The sequence below is a fragment of the Dama dama genome, chromosome 26 (genome assembly GCF_033118175.1).
Source record: "Dama dama isolate Ldn47 chromosome 26, ASM3311817v1, whole genome shotgun sequence".
Taxonomy (NCBI): Eukaryota; Metazoa; Chordata; class Mammalia; order Artiodactyla; family Cervidae; genus Dama; species Dama dama.
The window spans coordinates 44,238,516-44,265,869 of NC_083706.1; the positions used below are offsets into that span (position 1 = coordinate 44,238,516).

Consider the following 27,354-nt stretch of genomic DNA (forward strand, 5'->3'; position numbering starts at 1 on the left):
AATTTTCCGATGCTCCTCAAAATTCTCTATCAGTTAATTCTGCTCTCAATTCTCTGAAATGTACCTTGGAGCCCAGAACACAGGGAAGCAAGAGCAAATGCGAGACAGAGCGGCTCATTCCTGGGGAATTCCTGGAGGGAAGTCAGATTTCTTGCCTAAGAAAAATAAGCTCGCTTCTCCCCCTGGTGCCTGGAACTTGGGATGCTATCAGCTCTATCTCCTTGAACGAGGGAAGGCAGGAGCATGGACTCTTCTTCCTCTGACCTCTCATTCCAGTATTTTCTGAACTGCAACTAATGTATTTGGAGTACTACAATACATTGGTTTGAAATGGACTGATGTCATGTCAGTTTAGAAAGAATTAAATGCAGAAAATTCCCTTTATATTTTAATCTGATACGGCTATTATGCCTTTGGCACTTCCTTATTTAGCCTTATTTATTTGCAATTAATGGAGGAGTAAAATAAAGTATTAATATACATAAACATGTGTATACATTCTTTGGGATTGAATATATTACATATTATTAGCGATACATTATACACACACATATATATACATATATATTTGATAGCCCAGCTTTGCAAAGGACCCTGAGTGCCTTACAAAGGACTCCCTTTATGAGTCAATTTAAAAAAATCAAAGATCAAACATATACACCTCCTGGAGGCAGGCATTTTTGTCTGTTTTGTTCTCTAATAAATCTGAATCTCCCAGAACTGAGCCTATCACTTAACAGATACTCAGTTAGTTTGGCCACCTGATGCAAAGAGCTGATTCACTGGAAAAGACCCTGATGCTAGGAAAGATTGAGGGCAGGAGGAGAAGGGGGCGACAGAGGATGAGATGGCTGGATGCCATTACTGACTCAATGGATGTGAGTTTGAGCAAACTCTGGGAGGCAGTGAAGGACAGGGAAGCCTGGCGTGCTGCAGTCCATGGGGTTGCAGAGTCAGACACGACTGAACAACATTGACAAAGTATTAGGTAAAACAGAAACTTTACTGCGTAAGCCACATAGAAAAAGTCTGCTTCTCATTCAGCATTAATCCTCTTCTACGTTACAATTTTTTTTCCAAAATCACTTGTTCTCCATCCCCAGATTATTCCTATAGAAGCCAGATGCAATGGGACATTAGAAACAACCAACCACAAGACATTACACAAAGTGAATTTGATTTCAAACCAAATTTGTGGTTTGAAAGATCTGCAGTTAAACACTGATTTCTTCCTTTCGTTTTTATGATCTGAACTTTAGTTTTTTGCTTATTTCTCTACTTTTGAATGACAGTTCACTACTCTGCTCTCAAATAAGAGAATGAACATAAACGAAAATTAACCTTATTTCATATCACATTCAAAAGACTGCTTTCCCAGTGAATTTGTGACTTTTAGTACTCATTTTCATTTTGAAATTTGTATTCATAGCTGGTCAAAACTATGGTAATTTACTTTTGCTCATTACACAAGGCAACACTTATTAGATTGACAGCCCCTTGTGGAACAAGTTAACAAAATATAAGTAGGAAATTCTTTGCTCACTTTTTTACGAACTTTTTTAACAGCCAAACATTTGGTCAATTGACTAAATAATACAGTTAATACTATGATCAAAATTCCTCATTCAGCATGCAAGGAAAACTAGATTATTATTTTTATTTTGTCTTCTAAGCTGAAAAAACTTTTTGTCATTTTGGATGTTTCCAGTAAAACCATTGGGAAAAAAAGCAAATTCTAACATTTGTTCCAGGACACCTTTATTCCATCTATGAGCTAAAATATTAGAGATGAGGAGATGGCAGAAAAAAGAATCCATTATTTTTGTGGACTCAGATAGTTTCAAGGTACCTTTTGAGCTTATTATGCTCCGTGATTCTAAACTTCCTTGTCTGTCTATAACCTTGGGGAAATTCCACTACTTCTAAAATGCTATACTTGTACCCTAGAGTCTGGAAGCAAAGCCCAAAATGGGGTTCAAATAATCACAATTTCTTTCAAGGATTAGGTCTAACCTTGAATGAATGAATGATGAATATTGTATGCTATTTCCCAATATTTGCTTCTATTTTCATATAGAAACATTTTAGATTTCTCAGGGATGAATAAAAGCAATGCTCCAGGAAATTTCATAGCATTCCCCCAGAACTTTCTCCATTGATGATTTTGCTTCTCACAACCAGCAAACCTAGTCCTCTCTAAACCTAAAATAAATGTTGAAAAACTTTTCCTGGGTTCTGCTACCCACCACAGGCTGCCATGACCTCGTCTCTGTTCAGTCCTCACCTCTCCATAGTTCATTCAAACAACTAGTCTACATTCCAAGTGTTCTCAGGTTCACCTTCTGTTCTGGCTTCAGTCTTAACATCAGTTGGGTTCAGCTTCTTCTCCAACACACAGGTGCTTGCTTCTTTCAAAGGGCACCTCTGCTTTTCTATTTGGATGTCAGTGAACTGATTTATACCTGAGACAATTTTTATGCATTTCTTGGACCACCCATATACACTTCCCCCAACAATGACACTACCCAACACAATAGGGGTTTTATTGTTAACTGTCTGGAGGGACCATAAAAAAAAGTACAACTAATAGCAAAGTACTTTTAAAAAGAGTCCTGCAATGTTATTTATGCTCAAATAGCAAACAATATTTTTGAAAGATATTCTTCAAAAGTTAAGTGGGTAAAGTTAAACAGTCTCATCTCAAAGGAGAAAAAAAGAGAATTTGCCACAATGTACGGCCCTTTGTGGGCTAAAGTATCACCTGCTAATGCAGGAGGCGCAAGAGACATGGGTTCAATCCCTGGGTCTGGAAGATCCCCCGGAGAAGGAAATGGCAATCCTCCAATACACTTGCCTGGAAAATTCCATGGACAGAGGAACCTGGAGGGCTCCAGTCCATGGGGTGGCAAAGAATCAGACATGAATGAGTACGTGTGTGTGCGCCCACACACACACACACACACACATACATAGGGCCCTTTGAGCTCTTCCCACTTAAGCTCCTCCCCTTAGAACCTCGATCAATGAATGAATATTCACGAACATAGCATTCATATTAGTACCCCTGCTTCTTATGAGTGGAAAGGAAAAGTGTACAGAGAATCTGTGCTCTTCTTCCAAGTCTGAGTGTTCTTAAAATTCCCAGAACAAAATCTGTCATGATGATAATCATCCTTCTCAGCTAGCACTTTAGGGAGAATTTATTCCATTCCCATAACCACCATTCATTTACTTTATCCCATCAATACAGAGCTGAGTTCCTCTCCATCCACAAATCATTCATTCCTTCCACACATGGTGCACCTACTCTGTTCTTGGCATTTACAGGTGTACTAATTTGCATTCTCTTTGGCGGAAGGAGGGAGACATGATAAATAAAATAACAGTACAGTAAATGCTGTGGGTTAAGTAAAGTAGGCTATTATTAAAGAATGGCAGACAAAGGGAGGAATAAGGATGGGCCAGCATTAGAGAGTGCAGAAAAGGTCTTTAAAGAGGTGACACTTGAACTGAAGTGCGGGTGATGAGAAAGATCAAGAGGAGAGTTGTTTAGGTCGAGGGAGTGGACGTGCAAAGGACCCGAGACTTCAGGGCACGTAGTGTCTTCTCTCCCCTGTGTTCCTGGAACTACCCTAGAGTCTCCTAGTGAGAATGCCCTTCCTTCTAATGCTACCTTAAACATGCTGATTTTTTAGACTCAGGAGTAACCAGACTCCTGGCTCGTCTAAAATTATCACTGCCTTACTGGCTTTTACAGACTTCATCTTAATACTACATACTTGACCTTCAAGGGCTTAAAAAAGAAACTAATTCAAAGCAAGCCAGCATCTGATTCAGCAGCACCATGGTAGTGTAATATGCTGCCGTTCCTTATCTGAGAATCCATAGGATATACAATTCACAGAAATTCATGCCAGGAAAAAAAAAAAGACTTCTGAAAGACTGTTTTCTTCATTTACCAGTGGGTTCCAGGTAACCTGTCCCGTTAAACCCTATTACTTTGGTGGCTGGAACTTGAGAGCTGAAACTGAGTGCTTCTGTTATGACAACACGCCCATCCATGTTCTGGGGCATGTTCACCAACCCCCACCTCCCCCCACCATTTATTTCTCTCTGTGGCTTCTTACCTATATATTGTTTAATTTTCATTGCCATCTGTGAAAGTGCTTTTGTTTAAGCTGCCCCAAACCTCTTGGAAACAGAAAGTGTATAAATCATTAATCACAAGTGCTTTCTAGACAATCCCAAGGAATTTCCTGATCTTACCCTCTCTACCACATGACATAACCAGCTGCTCTTCCTTCCCTAACCTGTCTCTTTTCCAACCTTTTCTGGGAGAGAGCTATAAATATGAATGAAACTGGCTAAGAGTAATTCCACTTTCTTGATTTCATGGTATACTACAGTGTCTTCACTCTCTTTTTTAAATTAAATTTTGCTGGATTATATTGTTGCTTCACAATGTCATGTGAGTTTCGACCATACAGCAAAGTGAATCAGCCATATGTATACATACATCCCCTCTTTTTTGGATATCCTTCTCACGGAGGTCACCACAAAGCCCTGGGCAGGGTTCCTTGAGCTACATAGTAGGTTCTCATTATCTATTTTATACTCAGCCATAAAAGGAAATGAAGTTGGGTCATTTGAAAAGACATGGATGGACCTAGAGTCTCTCATACAGAGTAAAGTAAGTCAGAAAGAGAAAAACAAGTATCATTTTCTTTTTAACACTTTTTTTTTTCCATTTTTTCCATTTTCCATTTTTTTCCATTTTCCCATTCTGACCATCTTACGTATGAATGTATTGATATACATGTACATGTATTTTAGTTTCCTTCTTTTCCCACGTGCCCGTTCAACATAGATACTCTCCAGGATTCTATTCCAAGGTCCTGCTACTCCCTAAACATTTTCCTTTGGTAATCACTTACTACCACCACCTCTTAAAAAAAGAGTTTCAAGGTTTATCTCTAGCTGAAACATCTCTCCTGAGTCTATATTCCAAATTCCCTGGAGCCAATTGAACTGCAGAGTCAGAATGAGGCCTTGCAGATCTTTTACCCTCCAAACCCTAACTCATCTCCATAACATCTCTGCCAACTGTTTATCCACTGAGCATTTGTCAGTAAACTCATCACTTTTCAAGGCAGCCCATCTACCAAGCCGGCTCGGACTGTTAAACGGTTATTCTCAATAGGACAGTAAAATCTATCTCAACCACATGTCCCCACTGGTTCTAATGCTATTTTTAAGACAGTGGTAAAGACAGTTGGTGATGGAAGCCAGGTATGCTGCAGTCCATGGTGTCGCAAAGGGTCGGACATGACTGAGCAACTGAACTGAACAGAGACAGTGGTTGGTAAAGTGTCTGCCTGCAGCGCAGGAGATGCGGGTTCGATCCCTGCGTCAGGAAGATCCCCTGGAGGAGGGAATGGCAACCCACTCCAGTATTCTTGCCTGGAGAGTCCCACGGACAGAGGAGCCTGGCAGGCTACGGTCCATGGGGTTGCAAAGAGTCAGGCACGACCGAAGACTAAACAACAACAACAAACAGCTAAGTTACATTAAATGCCAAATTTACATTTGACACAGGGCAATGTCTGTGCTATCTCCTCACTACTCTGCCATGTGGTTCTGTTATTCCTGCTATGTCACTGGGGCAATTTAAAATGAGCCTAATCATTTCACATGGCTCTTCTCCAAATGGAGAAACACACATATTCTCTAGGCAAACCACTCTACTCCAGGTTAAAAAAGTACAAATGCCTCCAATAATCACTTCTCCCATGAATGACCGGTGTCTGTTCATTTTACTATTCTTATCACAAAACTCTAACCAGGATGTCCAGAAGGAAAGAAATTCAAAACAGCACACTAGTTGTGGTTTGAAAAATGCAGAACAGTACAGAAGTGTCCTCAACCTCCTTCTAGACGCTCTGTGCCTCTACTGACATAACTAAGAGCAGACTTGTTGCTTCCTACTGAATCAACTGGGCTTTTAATTAACAACCCTGATGGATCTGGCAAAGCCTTCCCCAGGCTGAACTCAGCCTCTTCATCAGTTTGGTTTCTCCAGGTCTTAATGGCATCTGCATTATCTAGATACACAGGCTCAAATATATGTTGGGTTTAAGGGTCTTTTCACATCTTCTAAATCTCAATGGTGACCAAGTCTTGAAAGCTCTGAGTGGAACAGGTTTTCATGATATCATCTTCCCAACTGCCTTCAGTTTGCCTTTGGATGTTTTCCCAGTTCAGGCCTCATCTTCTCTCACCTGAAGAGCTGAAATCGTGTTCCTGCTGCCTTCTCCTCCCCTCTGCCCAGATCTGACATGTACAGTCTTCATCCTGTAATGTCCTATTTATTCGACACCCACGGCACTCTGCCCCTAGCAGGGACGATGTTAGCTTTTCACTTGGATATTAACACCCACCAGTATCTGTCTCCTTCTCAACTTTATCCTGTGATTTCCTGCCTGTACTTTGTACTTCTGGAAAACTGTGCCACAAAGTATTTTTCGACTTTCCCTAGTTCTGTGCCTTTCTTTCTTTACATTGTCTCTGAGTCTGGAAGGCCATTCCTTGTCAAATTTTCATCTTTTAGTACTTTGAAAAAAATGTTACTGCTTCTAAGAAATGTTTACCAGATTCTGGTCTGACCACCTAAATGAATTGAAAGTTCCTCGCAGCATTTTATTTCTCTTCTAGAACTGCTGCTGCTGCTAAGTCACTTCAGTCGTGTCCAACTCTGTGCGACCCCATAGACGGCAGTCCACCAGGCTCCCCCATTCCTGGGATTCTCCAGGCAAGAACACTGGAGTGGGTTGCCATGTCCTTCTCCAATGCATGAAAGTGAAAAGTGAAAGTGAAGTCGCTCAGTCGTGTCTGACTCTTAGCGACCCCATGGACTGCAGCCTACCAGGCTCCTCCGTCCATGGGATTTTCCAGGCAAGAGTACTGGAGTGGGGTGCCATTGCCTTCTCCATAGAACAGAACAGTAATAGCAATTTACATACCCATTTTCTTTCTTCAACTAGTCTTTAGGTTCCTCAAGCATTGGCTATGATTTATTTAATGATACTGCTCCCAATTCTCAGTGGTAAAGAATCTGTCTGCCAATGCAGAAGATGCACGAGACTCAGGTTTGATCCCTGGGCCGGGAAGATCCCCTGGAGGAGGACAAGGCAACGAACTCCAGTATTCTTGCCTGAGAAGTCCCATGAACAGAGGAACATGGCAGGAGGGTACAGTTCACCAGGTCGCAAAGAGTCCATCACGACTTAGCGACTGACCACATGTATTCCCAATTACAGAGTAACGCTCCAGTGAGTTGCATTAATTGTGAATAAGGAGGCAGGAAATGAAAATGGTGAGAGGGCTGAGTAGCTGAATCAGAAGGCTAGTTGGGAATAGAATGCAAACACTTGGAAAACCAGACCCATGTGGGCCATTAACAGGTGCACCAAAAGACCACTCTTTTTCCATCATTTCTGCCTGTTCATAATTTAATTTTTTAGATTGTAGGGTCCAATGTCAAGCACAGGTCCTCCTTCTTTTTCCCTGAGATCTAACCAGACTTGACCAGACTTGGACTTTCCTGGGACTAGTGGTCAGGGGTCAGGGCACTCAGTGCAACATAGATTTTGGTTGTAATCAGCAGCTTCACCAAGTAATTACTTTCAGTGTTTTTGCTAAGCCATAAATCCACATTCCCTTAAAAATAATCTCCTCCAAACACACTTGTCACTCCTTCAAAGTCTTAATAAATAGTTTGGATGTTAAGTCATTGTACCGTCTACTGCTCAATAAAACAATGTGCATTTATTCATTGCTGGTATTTTAAAGCAAAATGTAAAGATCTCCTTGTCACACAAAAACATAAAATTAATTTTATGCAAGATGGACTTAGGAATAGTGACATTTAAAAAGAAAATTTGGAGCAGATTTTCTATCAATGCAGTTGAATTTGAGTGTCACCTACAAGAATTTTTAACTATTAACATAACCTATGTCAAGTCAAGAAAAGTGCTCTACATTTTTTTCCATCCTGGAATTAACACTTATTTAATGAAATTCTACCTCATGAAATACCACTTGTATTACTCAGATCTTCAGTCAATGAAAAAACTGAATTGGGGGGGGGAAATTACCTTAAGATTAGATCACATGAATTTACAAAACTGGAGGTGGTTACATAATACAGTGGAGTTACATAATAATGTACTGAATGACATTATACCTTAAGAAGTAAGTTTGTAGCTAATAGTCTCCTTTTCTGGGCCCAGTCTTTCTGCTTTTTACTTGACTTTCATTCTTACCTCAATGTACCTCCCCCTGGATTTTCAAGTATGTATCTTCTCCTCCCAGCATTTGGTTATGACTGCATAAGCATCAGGTCAGTTGTTTCCTGCTCTCAACTCATAAGCAAAAAGTATGCCCATCTACTCAGACATTGACACATAAAATCATCTTTTTAAAATATTAAACTTCGGGGACAATTCCAATGCATAAGAATTTCTCTATCCCTTGGTTTTCAGCATAAAAAATTAAACAGAAATATATAGCATAGCTATGCCTTAGTGCTTTCAAAAAAGATACTCATTTTCCTTTGCTTTTATCTAGTGAGTCTTGGCCATACTAAACTCATAGGTCACCAGAAAAATGTTGTATAGTAGTTCTGAGTGAAATAAATTGAGAAATATGTTCAACTCCCAAATTAATACAAATGGTTACTTATTAGCAGCCCAATTAAAGTTTTAAAGATAAGCAAGTTAAATCTGGTGGCTGAAATGAGGGTTCAGCTTATTTTCCAGTTAATTCATTCATAATGCCAATTCTTTCATTACTATATACGGCTAAATTAACTGTACATTCATAACATTTTGCTAGGAAGGACTTGAAGCCTTCTGGTTTTACAAATGATATCAAATCATCCTAGATCAGGAAAAATCTAGTTGCTAGACTTAGACATCACGTTAGTGATTTCAACAAGTAGGTGCTGAAGACGTTTTTTTTCAAAAACAAATTTCTTTTTTTTCATATCTGAAAAGAATATTCTGGATTTCTGGTCAATCGTGTTGTTGTTTTAGTTGCTGAGTCATGTCCAACTCTTTTGTGACCCCCATGGCCTGCAGCCCACCAGGCTCCTCTGTCCGTGGGATTTCCGAGGCAAGAATACCGGAGTGGGTTGCCATTCCCTTCTCCGGGGATCTTCCCAACCCAGGGACTGAACCAAAGTATCCGCCATTGGCAGGAGGATTCTTTATCACTGAACCACCAGGAAGCTCCTTCTGGTCAATTTACTATATTACAAAAAGACTGTTATCAGTGCAAGAACTGCAATCATACTGGGAGAAAAAAATGACAATAGATTTATTTTATGGGAAATTTGGGTCCTCAGGAAGGGTGGGGTATTCATTTTCTCTGTCTCCCTTTACTTACCCCCTCCCCCAACATACCTGAAATAACATCCCAATGATCACCCAGGGTAGTCTTTAAGTGAAGGGGAGAAGGGTAGGCACAGTACACTCGTAGGCAGACAAAGGTGGCCACTTTAAAGAGGGAGACTTGGGAGTTGGGGTGGGTCCACAAAGACGGCTGAGCCTCAGGTCTGTGGTTTGGACCTGGGGGCTGGTAAATCATCCACTGAGCTCCAGCGAACCACTTCCTATTTTCCCTTCCCCTTATCTGAGCCTCTGCTTAGAGCTTTCTTTAGGAGCAGAGATTGCTACACTTGGAAGTCAATGAGCCTAAAATTTCTAAATCCTCAGGAGATCTTTTCTCATTACTTCCACACCATCTCTAGTTATGACTTGTAAACTCAGAACAACCAGGGCTCAACTGATGCAAACAAAATAATACTAAGTTGAAGAAGCTTCTGTGTGAACTTGCAGAAAGGGGCCATGTTTAATCTTTTTTTTTTTTTTTTTTGCATCCAAAATCATATCGCAGGGCCTGGCACATAATATGTGCTTGAGAATGTTTATGAATGAATGACTGTTCACTTAACAGGTTGGTTAAACAAACTGGTCAGGAAAGAATAACACGGCAACACGGCAGACACTAGGAGAACAGCTTCCACATTAATTCAGGATCCATTAATCAAGAAAAATACTGGCAAGAAACAAAAATGTCTTTCAGCACTTACGATCTACTGATGTTTCTTGGGTTTATCTTAATTATTTTAATTATTCCTGGGTTTATTTTTCATTGTTTAACTCTAGGACAGTATCTAACAATTGCATGTGTATCCTAAGTCACTTCAGTCATGGCCGACTCTGAGACCTTATGGTTGTAACCTTATGGACCGCAGCCCACCAAGCCACTCTGTCTATGGGATTCTTCAGGCAAGAATACTGGAGTGGTCTGCCAGGCCCTCCTCCAGGGATCTTCCCAATCAAAGGATCAAACCCGTGTCTCTTAAGTCTCCTGAATTGGCAGGCAGGTTCTTTACTAGTAGCGCTGCCCGGGAAGTCCCATAACAGCGGCATAGTGATTGTCAATAGATGACAAATTATGGACATCATTTCATTTAATCACTCAGCATTTTTAAGATACATAACAATCAGTCTTCAATTTACAGATAATGATACTAAGACTCAACAATGTTAAGGCTAAATCTCTGGCTATTTGAATCCAAAGTTTGAACTCTTTCTACCAAATTGCATTCCCTGCTTCTAAAGTCTCTTTGACATATGCTTTTTCACATCCTCTGAATTAAATCGCACAGTTGCCATTGTTACAGCAGACTTTCAAATCTTTGTTGATTTTGATTAATTGAAGCCTGAAAAAGGAAAAGAGTTGAGGGAAATAGGGTGGAGATATGAGGTAGTTTTCCTAGAACCAAAATGGATTCGTAAAATCTCTAGATTAGATAGCCTGTCATAATGTGCCAAAAAACAAAAAAAAAACTAAGCCCTGACCATTTATTGAAATACAGTCTGTTGTCAACTTTCACAAAAGAGTTTTCCTTGAATTTAACTCATGATGCCACTGGGAAGACCCAAGATAATTAAAGAAATGAAATAAACACTTACCTGCTCATTTCATTTATATCATAATTTCCCCTGGGTTGTGTCTGTTTAATGTAATGCCATGGCTCTTGAATTATAACCTTTGTATTTCAACAGCCAATCAGAAGTTCCTTGAAAAGCCTGTGACCGAATCCAAGGAAGTAAATATTTGCTTTGTGAACCACATTCATTGTCTATAATAAAATTATATTTATTGACACAGAGCTTTTTTTTAAATCTCAAACACAAAGTTTAAGGAATTCAGAGAGATTTTAGATGTTTATTACTCATGTTAGAATTTCAAGTATAAAGCATTTACAGAGTTTAGCAAAAAAAGCCTGCACATCTAGTAAACAGTAGAGCAAGAATGCAAATCCAGTTCTATTTCAAACAAGCGTTTCTGTTCCACCAGACCTCACTGTTCCTCCTACAGGGGCCTCTTATTCATTATAAATTCCAGGCTTACACATTCTGTATTACTGAGGCTTTACAATATTTGATAAACTGGAACCAGTAATAATTATAAAAAATTTTACACTTTCTAGGTAGTTTAACAGCTGAGGGGCTTTATAGATTTTCCAAGCTAAATATTTAAGCTTTTGAAACCAACTGTCTATAGTCACAGAATTTAAAAATTCAAAACCAGGAACTTATCAGAGCACTAAATCACATGAAACACCACTCATTAAGGTACCAGATTAGTCTCAACTTCTAAAGATTTAAGTTTCACCTCCAGTTAAAAAATGAGGTAAGTTAGGATTCTAATATGACATGGCCTTATGAAACTTACTTGATTTCATTCTGATGAGAAACTTCAATTAATGTTCTGGAGGACCTCCATCGACTTGCCTATTTCCTTTCAATCTCACTTATCTCGGGAAATCTCAAAAGTTTACACTGGCAACTGGCAGAAACAGTCAATGAAAATCTGAGAACTGGTCATGTCGTGTGTTGGGTTGGCCAGAAAGTTCAAGTTCTTCTGTAAGATACATCCTTCTTGTTAGTAAGGTATGAGTGTACGTGCATAGCATAGAAAAATGATAGACCTCAATGAGTAAGAGGACGTGTGCTTTGGAAGGACCAAGCGTGGTGGCAAGTGGCAGCAAGTTATGGACACCACAGCAGCCCTAATCCCATGGCTGATCCTTCTCCAGCCGTGTCTCTTAAAATTAACATTAGCATTTCAAATAAATAAAATCATTCAGAATACAGTGGACAAGGTGGCAGAAGACTTGAACCAATGATCCACAAGACAAAAAAAAAAAAAGCTTCTGTTAGCATGTCGAATAAAAATTATAAGCATTCTTAGTAACCAAAGAAATAGAAGTTTGAAAATATCATTTTCACATATCAAATTAGTAATGATTTTTTAAAAGATGATATTATTTTGCAGAGATCTAGATATCCTAAGTATCAAGCCTAAAGGGAAAAAAAATGCCATAAAAACCTATGCCTAAGAATGCACATCACTTAAAACAGTAAAATACTGGAAATAACATAAACATTGAAAGATTACCTAATAAACTGAAATGCATAAGGTGAACTATTTCACTTAAAACAGTAAAATACTGGAAATAACATAAACATTGAAAGATTACCTAATAAACTGAAATGCATAAGGTGAACTGTTTCGCAATCACTAAATTATATTAAAAATACTGATTTCAGTTTCTTGGAAAATGCCAACAAGGTAACGTCTATTGTTTGAAAAAGCAAGTATGAAGCTCTATAATGTGATTCTAATTCTTTAAAAAAAAAAAAAGCTTGTTGATTCATAGGAAATGAACTGGTCGTAAACTGCCCCATATATTCAGTAGCAGTTTTTCAGGCTTTGGAAGACACGCTAGGCACATACCCAGCACTTTATATACACTGCACTATATTTATGCTTGCAAACATCTCAGGAAGTGGGTGTTTATCCCTATTGTTATATCAGAAGAAACCGAGGCTCAAAGCAGGTAACTGACTTGACCACGGTGACAAAGCTATTAAACAGAGGAGCGAGGACAAAAACTAAAGTCAACCTGCCCCAAAGCTTGTGTTCATCATGCCCATGCCTGCCTACAGGTAATTTAAACCTTAATTAAAGTTTGAAACAAACAAAAAAAAAAGTTTGAAACAGATCAACAATAGCAGTATTATGGCAAAAACATGAATATTCACAAAGTGACAATTCTAAAAATGGCTTCCTGCAAAGATGTAGGACTATGAACATGATCTTTAGAATCTCAAACTAGTATATTTGGTAATGAACGTGAGCATTCTTCTAAACAAATGTAAAAATCAAGAAAGTCTTTTGTGATCCATGCCCACTCTGCAAAATTCATTTATTGAGTAAGTTCTTATTTAATATTTGCCTGTTGCCAGATATTGTGCTAGGTACTGGCACAGCAGCAAGAATAACAAGAGAAAGAAATTTTTCTAGATATTAGGGAAGTCTTTGGGGGGAAAGAGGAGATGGGAAGAGATGGTGAGGGTAAATATAATCTAACATTAAAAGACCTGGCTACCTAAATCTAAGGACTGTTTCATTTCTTTAACACTTCCATAAACATTTATCGTATTTCTGAGGATCCAGGTCACTCCCTGGAAATAGCATGTGATTTTAAACCTCTATAATGAATTCACACTTATACTCTACCTGTAATAATCAAATGAAATAAAATACTTTTTACTATCATGGAACCTGATGGCTCAGTGGGTAAAGAATCCACCTGCAATGCAGGAGACACAGGAGATATGGTTTTGATCCCTAGGTCGGGAAGATCCCCCTGGAGGAGGAAATGGCAACCCACTCCAGTATTCGTGCCTGAAAAATCTCACAGACAGAGGAGCCTGGTAGCCTACAATCTGAAGGGCTAAAGAGTTGGACATGTTAAGCAGAAGCATAGCACATAAGCAACTTTATTCTCATCCATTGTATGTACAGTGGTCCTTGTATTTGCCCTGCTGGGTGGTGCAATGTATTTTCATTGTTAAGTAAGCAGAGTTGGGCTATCAGAAAAAAAATTCTCAGCAGAAATGCAGTTGGATAGGCTCCCATCTCTCTTGGCTCCATATTTCCTTATCCATGCCCACCTTTCACTTTTCCAGAAAAGCCCATGTCTTTTAGCAAATGGATTTCTAATGTGAAGGCCACGATCTCTACAACTGCAAATTAACAGGTAAATGCTTTCTTACTTTTAATTCTTGAGTCAATCAGAATTTTTATCAATTTACTTTTGGATTTGGCTGTTATAATAAGGTCAAATGGGTGAAGATATAAACATTTCTCCTTTTCTTCAAAGGCCCTGGCCTTAGTGGTAAGAAATGTTAAGGAATTTTTTTTTATTATTATTTTAAAACGTCTGAGACATCCAAAGGAATGATAATGAATTAGACTCTCAACATGATGAGTTCAGGTAATTTAGGACACTGCAGTGAGGTGTTAGTCGCTCAGTTGTGCCCAACTCTTCATGAGCCCATGGACTGTAGCCCACCAGGCTCCTCTGTCCTTAGAATTCTCCATGCAAGAATACTGGAGTGGGTAGCCATTCCCTTCTCCAGGGGATCTTCCCCACCCAGGGATTGAACCTGGGTCTCCTGCATTGCAGGCAGATTCTTTACCATCTGAGCCCACAGGGAAGCCCAGATCTCTGTAGAAAGATTCCCCGAAGGCAGAGAGATATCTATTTGAGCAGGAAAAGCTGGGTGCCTTATTAATGATCAGGAATAGCAAATTAACTCTTTTTGTTAATTCTCTTTGGTAGGGACTAAAAACCAAGGAATAGTTGAGGAGCCAGAGCAAGAGGGTAGAATTTAGCACATCAGACACCTTCTGTTGCTTGTTCTGTAAATTAGGTGGGTCTCTTAATCTTTCAGACTACAAATTCAGGAAGAAGGATAAGTGCCCAGGGCTCTGAGATCAGGTGGCATTGTCATGGAGATTCATCTCATTTAATAAATGATACCATCCAATCCTTTGTAAATAAACACTTTTCTCATCTCCAAAAACTGTAAATAAACTACCCTACCATGACTTCTTTAAATACGGTTTTTTAGATTATTAAAACAGTGAATGTCTACTCTCCCATGAGTGTGCTAATTATTGTTTTAGTTCATGCTAACAGAAAAAACAGCTTAATAATAGTAACTTAGTTGGAGGAGGTCAAACGGCTCATTCATTTGAATTAATGAATACAAATCAGCTTTTCATCAGATACTAGTGCAAAATGTATGTTTCACAGATAACTGCTACTGTTGTCACAAGAAGCAATACAATTTACCCAAAGTGTTTCACAGTTTTCGAAAGTATTTAATACAAATAATGTCTAGAAGCTATGAAACCCGGACGGAAAGATTATTACTCATTACAAGAGTGAAAACCGTTTCTCATTTCTCCAATTAAATGATTTTCAGAGGGTTCATCACCCGGAAAACCAGTGTATGTGAATGCCGGAAATGCAGACGACAGTCTCAGAAACGCGCATTTTAATCGGGAATCAAACTACAAGATTGCTCTCATTATTATTTGTGACAACCATCCCATGATGGAAAGAGTCTGGCTGTATAACAATTTTTAAAAAGAAAAAGAAAAACTGTGGGAAGACTGCAAAGTTCTCTAGACAAACCTTAGAGTACCTCTTTTTAAAGAAGGAAACGTTTATGGAAAGGTCAGAGTGGTTAGGAAAACTACTATGCCAGGAGCCAGGGTCAGTCTTGCCAGAGCGACCGAGATTGTCCCAGGTGAGTGGGTGTCCCTTCAGGGGTTCCGGATGGAGGCGGAGGGCGCAGGGCGTGTCTCCCGCACGGTGGGCATCGTTTTTGGCCAAGGCCACCCTTGCTCTGTACCCAGGAGCCCAGAGACTCCTGAGGCTGGCGCGGGCTGCTGGGGAAGCCCTGCCAGCAGCCTCCCGCTCGCCAGGAGCATCCCCCCATCCGTGGTTTCCGAGACCAGCTCTGTCTCTCCGCCATCCTCAAGTCCTCCGACATTTTTCAGAGACAGGGAGGTAGGGAGTAGATGAAACGGCCGAGTGTCTGCACCCAGCCTCTGCCGCAGCACAAGAAGAGGCAGGGGAGGAGGAAGGCTGGCGAGTCAGCCGCTATTAAACGGGAATTCTAGCGATAACATAAAGAATCAGCACCACCTATAGTAAGAGTCCCGGATACACCCACCCGGGCAGCGGCTAGGGGTTTGGTGGGCGTTCCACCTCCTCGCCCCTGGATGGCTGTGAAATCTACCCCAAGCAGTGCACACTGGAACTCCCTTCCCTCCGACCTAAAGGAGGGGAAAGAACAAAAGGGAGGCCCCCATCCCCTACACACACACACACACACACACACACACACACACACACCCCTCAGCTATTTTACCGACGCTCAAGGTATGCACCGACCCCACCCCCCTCCCCTGACATCTTCCCCACCTGCATTTTCCCAAAGGTAAAGAAAGAAGAAAATACCACCCCGAGGTGCCCGTTCGATTGGACACTGTTAATTTCACATTCGGTTTGCTAACAAGCAGCCGACCAAATCGGCGGGACCTTGAGCCCCGCGGGGTCTCCCGCCGCCGCCGCCGCCGCCCCCCCCCCCCCCCCCCGGCCCTAGCTCTGATCCCCAAGGCGCCCGGCTCTCCGCTGGGGGAACCCGACCCGAGGTTCCCGGGGCGGGCAGGACGCTCGCCCAGCGGGTCCGCAGCAACCGGAGGGCGACGAGCGCACCGCGCCGAGGCTGCAACGCGGGATTTAACTTCTCAAACCCGCGGCGCGGCCCCCGCTTCCTCCCGCGGTCTCTGGGGCGGCCCAGAGGACCCCCCACCCGCGTCGGCAGACTCCCCCGCCGGCGCGTAGACAGTTGCACTCTCCGCCCCCTCTTTCCTTCCCCTCCGCAGCCACCCCCTACTACCTTAAAAAAAAAAAAAAAAAAAAATGCACCCTTCGGTGCAAAGCAGACATTTTGATGCCATTGACTTAGCACCGCTCAGGATCGGAGGCAACATCTTACCCAGTCGCCTGGAGGTGTGGGCAGCGAAGCGATGGGTCCGGGGGCGCGGGGCTGAGCGGCTCGGTCCTCTAGCGGAGCCGGTTTGCTGCCATCCGCCCAACTTCAGCACCCGGCGGGCGAGGAGAGAGCGAGCCAGGCGGGGATGAAGGGGCGGGGGGAAGGGGAGGAGGGAGAGGTGGGCGGGGAGGGAGCGGGCGCCGCTCGGTAGCGCGCATGCGCTCCGCGGGCGGGCGCAGCCCCTCGCCCCGCTCGGCCCGAGGTGCCGCCGCGGCCCCCGGCCGCGTGAGTCACCGCCCGCCCCTCCCGGGCCGCCGGCCCCCGCGCGCCCGCCTCGCCTCGGCGCCCGCTGCGCTCGGGGGCTCGGTGGGGAGCTCCGGGTCGCCGCCCCTGGGGTCCGCGGCTTCGCGGGCACCTTGGAGACCTGGGAGCCTCCCTGGATGAGACAGGCTCTCGCGCCTAGGCGCCTTCCAACTTCAGGTTCCCTGGAAGCCCGCGTTCATCTTGCGGTTTAGGAGATGATGTGAAAGCAGAAGCAGAAGCCTGTCTTTTAAGAAACAAAACAGGTGCAAGAAGGGGTGTGTGTGTGTGGGGGGGAATGTCCCATTGGAAGCCGTCCCTGGGGGTTCAGAGAAGTATGAGGTTAAATTAAGCAAGTGTTGTTTCCCAGGGGACTCTACTTTTACCAAGGGTTCTTTATTTTACTGAAGTCCTCAGCCCCGAATCTGACCCTCTTCCCTAAGAATGATCTTATATGCTCTCTCTCTCGGGCCTGGGCATATGTCTTGTCTCGGACATCAGGACCCCTGGAGCCAGAGTTTTGAGTGAGAGAAGCTGATGACAGGGCAAGAGTCCTGGATTACTAGCTGAGGTGTTGATGCTCGGGCTGGAAGCAGCCTTCCAGGTCAGCTCCATAGCGATCAGGTCTGATAATTGTGCACTTCGCAAGCGGAGCCCAGCTTGATAGTGAAGGAGCTTTGGGTATTTACTGCATCCTGAGCGTTAGATTGCATCTCCGATGATTAGATTGAAGTGTTTGTGAGGGTGAATTAGGGAAGCGGGTGTCTCTCTCTTCAGATGTGACATCTGTGGGAAGAGAAGTGAGTTCCTGGCAGGAATGATTAGGCTCTTTTCCCCCTCGTTCTTATTTAAAACTGATTGCCTGTAAATATGGGCTTCCCAGGTAAATCAGCCCGTAAAGAATCTGCCTGCCAGTGCAGGAGACATAAGAGACCAGGGTTCACCCCTGGGTGGGGAAGATCCCCTGGAGTAGGACATGGCAACCCACTCCAGTATTCTTGCTTGAAAAATTCCATGGGTGGAGAAGCCTGGCAGATTACAGTCCATGAGGTTGTAGAGTTAGACTGGACTGAGCAGTGTGCACGCTTGTAAGTCTATCTGGTTTCCCATTGCTGTGTGTTCATACGTTCAAACACTGTTATCATTATTTCAGGCTCCTTTACTGAACACCCACCTAGACTCCCCCACCCACCCCCTTCTCCACTGAATTGTGTCTCTGCTTGCTCCAGGGCCTTCCTCTCTAGCTAACCCTGACTTTTGAGGACCAGTGCTATTCACAGGGTACTCCCTGGGCCTGGGCTGGTCTGCTGATTGTTCCATATTTATCTGTAGCAAGAGATACCTAGAGAGACTGAGAGGAAGAGAAGAAATTGAGAAGAAAGTGATAGCAATTTGGTATTGCCTTGGCATCCAAGCACGTTAGTTAGTTGGACTTTGTTTTATTTTATTCGTAAAGGTTTCTGTTGAATTTTACTAGAATATTGGTCCACACAGGGTACATCGAAAATAAAAAAGTCCTCCTCGAAAAAATGGTTTGAGCAGCACTACATTCTATATAACTTGCAGATTTATATCTCCACCTGACCTCTCACAGAGCTCTTTTACATCCTCAACTACTTTTCCATCTCTGTGTTTGTGCTTAGTCGCTCAGTTGTGTCCGACTCTTTGCAGCCCCAAGGACTGTAGGCCGCCAGGCTCCTCTGTCCATGGTGATTCTCCGGGCAAGAATCCTGGGGAGGGTTGCCATGCCCTCCTCCTTTTAAGTCCCTACTTGAAGATAATTATGATAGTTTAATGAACAATTACTATGTGCTAGGTACTGAGTAAATGTTTAGGGGATACATTTCTTATTTTCTCTACAAGATTGATATTCTTACTATGTTTAATAAGGCTCTCAGAAGCAGAACTCCGAATATCCACCCCCTTCCAAACCTATTGCTCTTCGAATTGTTTCTACCCAATCACTCCAGCCAAAAATTTAGAAATCATCTTTGTTTTGTCCCCTTTACCCCTCAGTTCAGTTCAGTTGCCTAGTCATGTTCAATTCTTTGCAACCCCATTTACTACCACACGCCAGGCTTCCTTTTCCATCACCAACTCCTGGAGCTTGCTCAAACTCATGTCTATCAAGTCAGTGATGCCATCCAGCCATCTCATCCTCTGTCGTCCCCTTCTCCTCCTGCCTTCAATCTTTCCCAGCATCAGGGTCTTCAAATGAGTCAGTACTTCACATTAGGTGGCCAAATTATTGGACCTTCAGCTTCAGCATCAGTCCTTCCAATGAATATTCAGGACTGATCTCCTTTAGGATGGACTGGTTGAATATCCTTGCAGTCCAAGGGACTCTCAAGAGTCTTCTCCAACGCCACAGTTCAAAAGCATCAATTCTTCGTCACTCAGCTTTCTTTATGGTCCAGTTCTCACATCTAATTTTTTACTCCTAGATCCAATTAATTAGCAAGTCCTGTCGTCTCCAAAAAGTGTCCCCAATTCATCTAGTTCTCTCCTTTCCCATTGCTGTAACCTCAGTCTAAGCCTCTGTCAACCCATTCTCCAAACAGTAGCCAGGTAATTTTTAAAAAATATAACCAGGTTACATCATGCTTCTCTTTAAACTCTCCAGTGAGATTTTGTTGCACTTTAAATACAAACCCCAATCCTTCCCACAGCAGAGAGGTTCCTGTTTAATCTTTCCCCAACATGGTCTCTTATACCATGCTCCCATAGGCCATAGCTTTGAGTGCTAGAGCCACGTTGTGACTTATACTTTCCTGAATAAGTCTACTTGCTGTTCCTTTTGTCTGGATGCCTCTGCCCCTCCCCTCGACCCCTTTTCATAGTGAAGTGAAGTCGCTCAGTTGTGTCTGACTCTTTGCGACCCTGTGGACTGTAGCCTACCAGGCTACTCCATCCATGCGATTTTCCAGGCGAGAATACTGGAGTGGGTTACCATTTCCTTCTCCAGGGGATCTTCCCGACTCATGGATCGAACCCAGGTCTCCCGCATTGGAGGCAGTTGCTTTAACCTCTGAGCCACCAGGGAAGCCCCCCAAATGTCTCTGCTGAGATACCACCTACTCCAATAGGCTTTATCTAACCAACCACCCAGTGTAATCTACCCCGGCATTCTTCTCTGTTGGATCCCCTTGCTTTGTTATTTTCCACACATTATTCACTCTGTGAATCAGCTTGCATTTGTTTACTTGTGTATTATCTCCTCATTCCCCTCTAGAAGAGAGTCTTTCATTGTTTTAACAAGATTTGACACATCCTACATACTCAGTATTTAGTGAATGAGTGCATGATTGAATGAATAAATAACACACTGAGGAAGAATATTCTGTTTTTCCTGACTCTTCGTCTTGGGTCCTCCTTGCCGCTGGTCAGAATCTCTTGGGTCCCAGCAGTGCACAGATAGACTGTTCTGTTTCCCCTGCTCCCTCATCAAAGACAGCTCCATGGAATGACATGCATTTTAACTTGATGCTGGAGTAGCATTCCTAGAACCAACTTTAAAGCAAACATATTTGGTAAGAAAGAGATCCTTGCTTCTGTGAACTTTCCTAAATTGTAATCATGGCTGTTTGGGCAGTCGTTTGCGCCTAGGACAGCTTGACTCTTCTGCTGATCATTTACTTGCTGAATCCTATTACCGCTTGGTGACGTCCTTTCCTAGTTGTTGCATGTTATGTCATCCTTTATATGTTAGCCAGAAGCTTCTGTGACAGCACTCTAGGAACTGGATGAGTTGCCACATTCTGAGTGTTAGAGAAATGAGTGGAACCAGCCACTTCTTAATGACTTTCATCACTTGCAGCCTCTTGTGTGTATATCTGGGTCTTAAGAACTATCCAGAGTGCCAATGATAGCAAATGATGGCCAAGTCAATATTTCAATTCAGTAAACTTTATTAAGGCCTATGATAACATGGAATTATGTTTTCAAGTTTATTTCACAAAATGTTATGTAGAATGATTATACATGACTCAGAAATGGATTTCAGTTCATTTTGGACATAGAGATGCCTTCTCTTCTTTTTATATGGAATTTCAGAGCTCCCTTGGCTTAGCATCATTAAACAGCTGTGTGGTAAATATGAAAAGCAGCATTTGATCGTGAATATTTCCATGACATTCTGCACGTGTTTTTCAATGAATCTGGGTTCAGCAGCAGATTTGGTTTAGGAGGCAACAGGAGATTTGAACGCAAGGTATTTGCAGACAGGAGGAATTGGAAAAGTACAGAGCATCAGACTATTTACAGTACATTTACTCATAATTAGGAATCTATCTCAGTTAATTTGGTATCCTTCAAAGGTTATTTCAGAAGGAAATTATGCAGCATGTTTACATTTTGTTCTGTCTTTTCTCCCATGCTTGTCTATTTAATGGTTGCTTTTCTTTTGAAAATGGAGGGAAGAGGGAGAAGTTTTGCTTGAATCTAGGAAACCCTGATTGTTCCATCCAGACAAACTTCTCCAGAGTGGATTGTTTCATCCAGACAAAACTCTCCAGAGTGGAATGTGGAAGGATAGTTTGACTGTTTAAACACATTTTTTTCTTTATTTTTAGTAAATGGGGCTCATTATGCTTCTTCAATTGGTTTTGATCAATCTTCAGAGACAGGCTTTCCTTAGGGAACTTATTTAGGATGGAAACCGAGTCGCTGTGCTATACACCTGAAACTAACACACCATTGTAAATCTACTATACTTCAATTGAAAAAAAAATGAAGTCATAAAGTTAAAAAAAATGAAGTGTGTAGAATGAATCAGAGAAGACAAAAAAATACAAGTATTTGGAGATGAGAAAAAGGGAAGAAGACAGTCTGCCTCCCAAATGTATAAGTGAGGTGTAGAGTTACATATTTCATATATATTTTATTTTTTAAATAAATCATTGGTTGTTAATATCCCTTTAATTGTTTAACTGACCATTATTGAACTTAGAAGGCTCAATAATATTCTTTCAGAGTAGCATGAATGAATTTATATTTCAGTGCCATTGAATGAGTCCACAGAAGTAGATATAAATACCTTCATGTGGTTTTTTATCAGTTATGCCCAACTGTGCACACCATACATTCCCACAACGACTTGGCAATATAGAGTTGTTTTTGAGTCATACTAAGTACTTCATAGAAGTTCTCAGTAGATGAAGCCTGCATACTCACGTTCTGTTTGGTACAACACATCTCTCGTGTAACGTCGGACAACAGTCCCCTGCTCCGCCATGGAAAAATAGTAAAATGTTTTTCTCACTTAGAGCACGTGATAGTCATCAATTATTACAGTTAGATTCTTTGCGGATGGAGAAAAGTTCCAGAATTTAATAGCCAGTGTTGTATTGTGAGATTTTAAAAAGTCTCTAGATAATGATTGCCTGATTGGGGAATAGGCTTCTGCTTTGGCGTACCTACTTCCAGAGCTTGATGAAGGAAGATGGGAGAGAGGCAGTGACTTAATTTCTCACCATCTTTTCTATGTTTGGCTCATGGCAGGACAAGATCAGAGATGCATAAAGTCAACACAGATCTTTGTATTTATGTGTATGGAGAGGACTAGTTTTCTAAAGGTGTCTAGTATTCAAAAGGGTCCAAGTGATTAACTTTGAGCCCCATAGTGAAATATACTTAAGTTGCAGATCAGAAAATCTGTACTCACATTGCAAAAAGCTTCTTAAAGTCTCCATGATTTCTTTGATTTTCTTTGAACTAGTTTTATAGTGTGGATATGTTGATATAGTATTGAAAATCCTGTACAGTCTCACCTGTCTTCACATTTGAATATTAATATCTTTTACCTAATACTAAATGATTGCCTATTCAAGTTTCTTCCATCTAATCATTCATTCATTCATTCACCCATTCACTCAAAATGCTCTTAGGAAGCATCTGTACTGGCATCATGGGGGATAAAAATACAGTGGAAAATATTGTTGTGCTCATTGAGAATTTATAATTCAAGTGAGATTGGCTTTACTTCCATGACGTTACCAGAGGAAATCAATGAAAACACTTAATTTGTTTTTATCTTTTTTCCAGGAGGGAGACAAGAGAATGATGAAAAAGGAAATTGTATGTTTTACAATCAGAACTCTCAACTGCACCGCATAGATATGACACAGGATCAAAGTAACCCATTGAAATGCACACGGAGAACTTTCTTTGTATTGCCTGGGACTGGTTTTGAATGGTTTTCATCTTTGCAGTAAGAATCCAAAGAAGAGACTGAGAATATAGCATATTTAAATAGAAAGTTACTTGATATACTTTTGGTTGACAGCCATTTAGAAAATATTAAGCACCTTCAATACGCGAGGCCTTGTGCAAGGCTTTGTGAAGTTTGCATAGATGAATCAGAACATAAGAAATGAAGCGGTGATCATGCTGGGGAGCTCAAGGGTGACTGTGGCCCTTTGAATGACTAGGAAAAATCAGAGACCATTGGTAATATACGCTGAGATGTCCAGAAGGGAATTTGGGTTAGAAATCACAGTATGGTGAGAGAGGGGTTAAAATCTCAGATGTGGCAAATTCATTTTATCTCCACACCAACTCTAATTAACATCTGCTAGTATTGTGTTGAGTAGAATTCTGAGGTCACACCTAAGATTAAGGAAGAAATATGATGGTAATTGTTAGCAATATCTGGTATGTTTCTAATATGTTACATCTGTCTGGTGTTTGAAATCCCTGTTCTAGTCAATAGGGAGTCCAGTGAATCTGAAAAAGGGGCAGCTCTCTATATTCAGGACAATAGGTCTTGAAACTCTCAAACTGTTGTTTTCCCTTTAACATTGGTACTTGGGAAACAATGAATTCACTTGATAAGTAAACTAGGATAATGGAAATTGATCTCTAAATTTCTTTCTTGGGATTTGGCAAATGCATATTAAGGGCTTTGAAAAGTTCCTTAACAAGGGGAAAAAAAAAAACCGGAAATCCCTAACCACATGGAGCTTATATTCATAATGATGGAGACAAACAAAAATCAAAGTTAATAAATAAAATGTATGGTAAGTTAGACATACATACATACATAAGGGGAAAGCTAAATCAGTAAAAAGAGGACCTGTGATTGTGTGAGGCGATTTGAGTTGAAAAGGATTCTGAAATTGTACACTGGGTAACAAAAAGGCCTCACTAAGGAAGTGATATTTGAGTAAAGACATGAAGAGAGCAAGAAGTTGAGTTAGTGGATCCCTGGAGAAAGAACATTCCAGCAGAGCTATCAACCAGCGCAAAGGCCCTGAGGTGAGAGTATGTCTGTCACCGTCACAACACCAGTGAACACCCAGGGGAGGGCGGGTTCGGGGTTGTGAGAGATAAGGTTAGAGAGAGAAAGAGAAGGTAATCATCTTCTGCCTTGTAGCTCAGGATGTTGGCTTATACTTTTGAAGAATTGAAGAGCCATCAAAGGATTTTGAAGAGTGGAGTGCCGTGAAAGAAGGCAGAGCCTCTGAGAAGATTGTTTGCAGTGTGTATCTCATACAACATGCTAAAAGATTGTTGTTGTTCAGTCACTAAGTCGTGCCCGGCTCCTTGTGACCCCATGGACTGCAGCACGCCAGGCTTCCCTGTCCTTCCCTTTCTCCCGGAGTTTGCTCAAACTCCTGTCCACTGAGTCGGTGATGTCATCCAACCATCTCATCCTCTGTCTCCCTCTTCTCCTCCTGCCCTCAGTCTTGCCCAGTATCAAAGGATTGCTAGTTATCAATAAGAAAATGATAACAACCAAAAAAAAAGAAAAGAAAAAGACAACAGAATAGAAAATGGGGCAAAATGAAAATAGGACCACTCTGGCTATGACCTAGGGAGGGAGGACAAGAGCAGAAGCCAGGAGTGGGGTTAGGGAACAGTTGTAATGAACTCCATGAGGGATGATGGTGACGTGGACCAGAGTCGTAGCAGTGGAAGTCTTCAGAAGTAGACTGATACATTTTCAAAGCAGCGCTTACGGGATTTGCTGACCGCTTGGATGTGTGGTATAAAAGAATTTGAGGAATCAAAGATGACTCCACTGGGTTTGGCCCGGTCACAGAAACTTTCCTTTAATAATGATGTGCCCAACTTCCTGCTTCCACAGCCCGCCTCTCCCCACAGCTGAGACCAATAAATTGCTATAAGCAGGCTTAACCAACAGTTCCTGCAAGGCCTCTTGGTCCAAAGAGCAGAAGGGATTCCAGAAGGAGGCAATCCAGAGAGACGTGTAGGCACAGCCCGTGGGTTCTGCACCTATCAGAGCTCCCCAAGGTGGAGCTTTGACCTTGGATCCTGGCTTCAGATCACCTCCTTTTGTTTTGCTCCTGTCGCCTCTGAATGCCTGCTTTGGTTATCTGGAGTAGGAAGGCCATTCTATTACCCGAGGGCTTAAAAGCAATGAGGTCCTGCTTTAGTGCTGCATGACCGGCTACCTGCTTCCAAAGTCCTTACTGCCAACCACCTGCCTGCCTGCTTGTCCATCCGTTTCCCATTGCCAAATCCTTGACACCGAGATCTGCCTAGCTGCCAGGACATCTGCCTGTTGCCTACTGTTGGACCTCTCTGGCACCGGCAACTTGCCATTCTGGCCTGGACCTTTGCCTGCTCCCCGCTGTCCCCAACTCCTAAAGCTCTGTGGCTTTTCCCGTGTGTTCACTTCTTTCCGGTTCTTAAAAGAATTCATTCATTTAAGGATTTGTTCATTCATATCTGCATTCATGCATTCAAATTAACATTTAATCAGTGCTAACTCTGAGTCATCTATCTGTTGGAGACTGTAGGTAATAAGTGAATAATACATAGGCTCTATTTCCTATGTTGTAGAGGATCTCCCGGAGTCTAGGAGAATGTGGACTGATGAGGGAGATAGACAGGTAAACCATATTTATAGAACATTGTGATAACTGCCCTCCATCTACCATCATCTTTTAAAAAATGGGATCATTTTGCTGCTATCCAAGAGTGTCATGGGGCTTCCCCTGGCTCAGTAAAGAATCCGCCTGCAATGTGGGAGACCTGGGTTCGATCCCTGGATTGGGAAGATACCCTGAAGAAGGGATTGGCTCCAGTATTCTGGCCTGGAGAATTCCATGGAGTTCCATAGTCCATGGGGTTGCAAAAGAGTCAGACATGACTGAGCGACTTTCACTGTCACTTTCAAGAGCATCTTGCAGTGTTTTACAGCCTGGGGTTCAAGTTCATCTGATGGAGACTGGGGTTTTTCCTCTCCCCATCGTTAGCTGGATGACACTGGCCAGTAGATTTACCTCTGTTACTTGAGTTTTTTCATCTTTGAAATGGGAATAATAACTCGATGTCTTACAGGGTTGTTGTGAGGATTATATAAGACCTTCTTGGAAAGTGCTTTATCATAACTTCTGACACAGACTGAAGCACAATCACTTTTATCACGTCTTCCTTTTTTTCTCTTCCTTCTCTTGCCTCTCCTAGGAATCTAAGTGGGAGTGATAGGAACCAGGAAGAGAATCCTTGGCTCGAGGGAAACATTCTCTGATCCCACGGGTTTAGATTAGAAGTCTAGGACTCTCAGGGCGCCCTGTACTGATCTGAGTCCTAATACTGTTAAGTCATTACCTATTTATTTGGCCATCTCTCTTGAAGACTTTCACTCTTGTGGGCATGGACTTTGCTCCCTCAGCATCTTGTTCAGTGCCATGTATGAAGAAGGACCAGTAAATATTCGTTGACCTTGAACGAAAGGATGCCAAGTCTTCCCATTGGTGGTGCCAATTGCATTAAATTTGAAAGAAGGCATTTATCACATGAAAGAGGAATAAGACTGTTTCAAGCGTTAAGAATAATGTGAGCAGAGCTCTGTGACAGGGCACCTCTAATGTATTCAGGAAATCTCAGGTCATGCTGTAGTCATCTATCTATCTGTCTGTACATGGCATATGCTTTTGAATTTTGAAAAGTGGGCAGAAGCCAGATCTAAAAGTACCTTGTATGTATAATAACTGAAAAGTCTGGACCTTTTACTGGGATGCAGAACAAGGAAGGATATAAAGAAGGGCCCTTGAGGCTTTTTGTCATCTAGTCCTCATCTGTCTTTTTCAGA

The 27,354-nt window shown here is 41.9% G+C and overlaps 1 protein-coding gene and 1 long non-coding RNA gene across 5 annotated transcripts in view; one reads left to right on the top strand and one right to left on the bottom strand.

The window, feature by feature from the left end:
- The window catches only part of RGS17 (regulator of G protein signaling 17), a 105,288-nt gene extending 88,151 nt beyond the window's left edge, over positions 1-17,137 (bottom strand). For all 4 annotated transcript variants that reach the window (XM_061130557.1, XM_061130555.1, XM_061130554.1 and 1 more), the window contains exon 1: positions 16,998-17,137. The gene's annotated coding sequence lies outside the window, so the exon portion shown is untranslated. The remainder of the gene's footprint in view (positions 1-16,997) is intronic.
- Positions 17,138-17,433: 296 nt separating this feature from the next.
- Positions 17,434-24,480, top strand: LOC133047142 (uncharacterized). The gene is made up of 2 exons (XR_009690674.1): positions 17,434-17,560; positions 23,337-24,480. It is a non-coding gene; the product is annotated as an uncharacterized LOC133047142 (long non-coding RNA).
- The last annotated feature ends 2,874 nt before the right edge of the window (positions 24,481-27,354 follow it).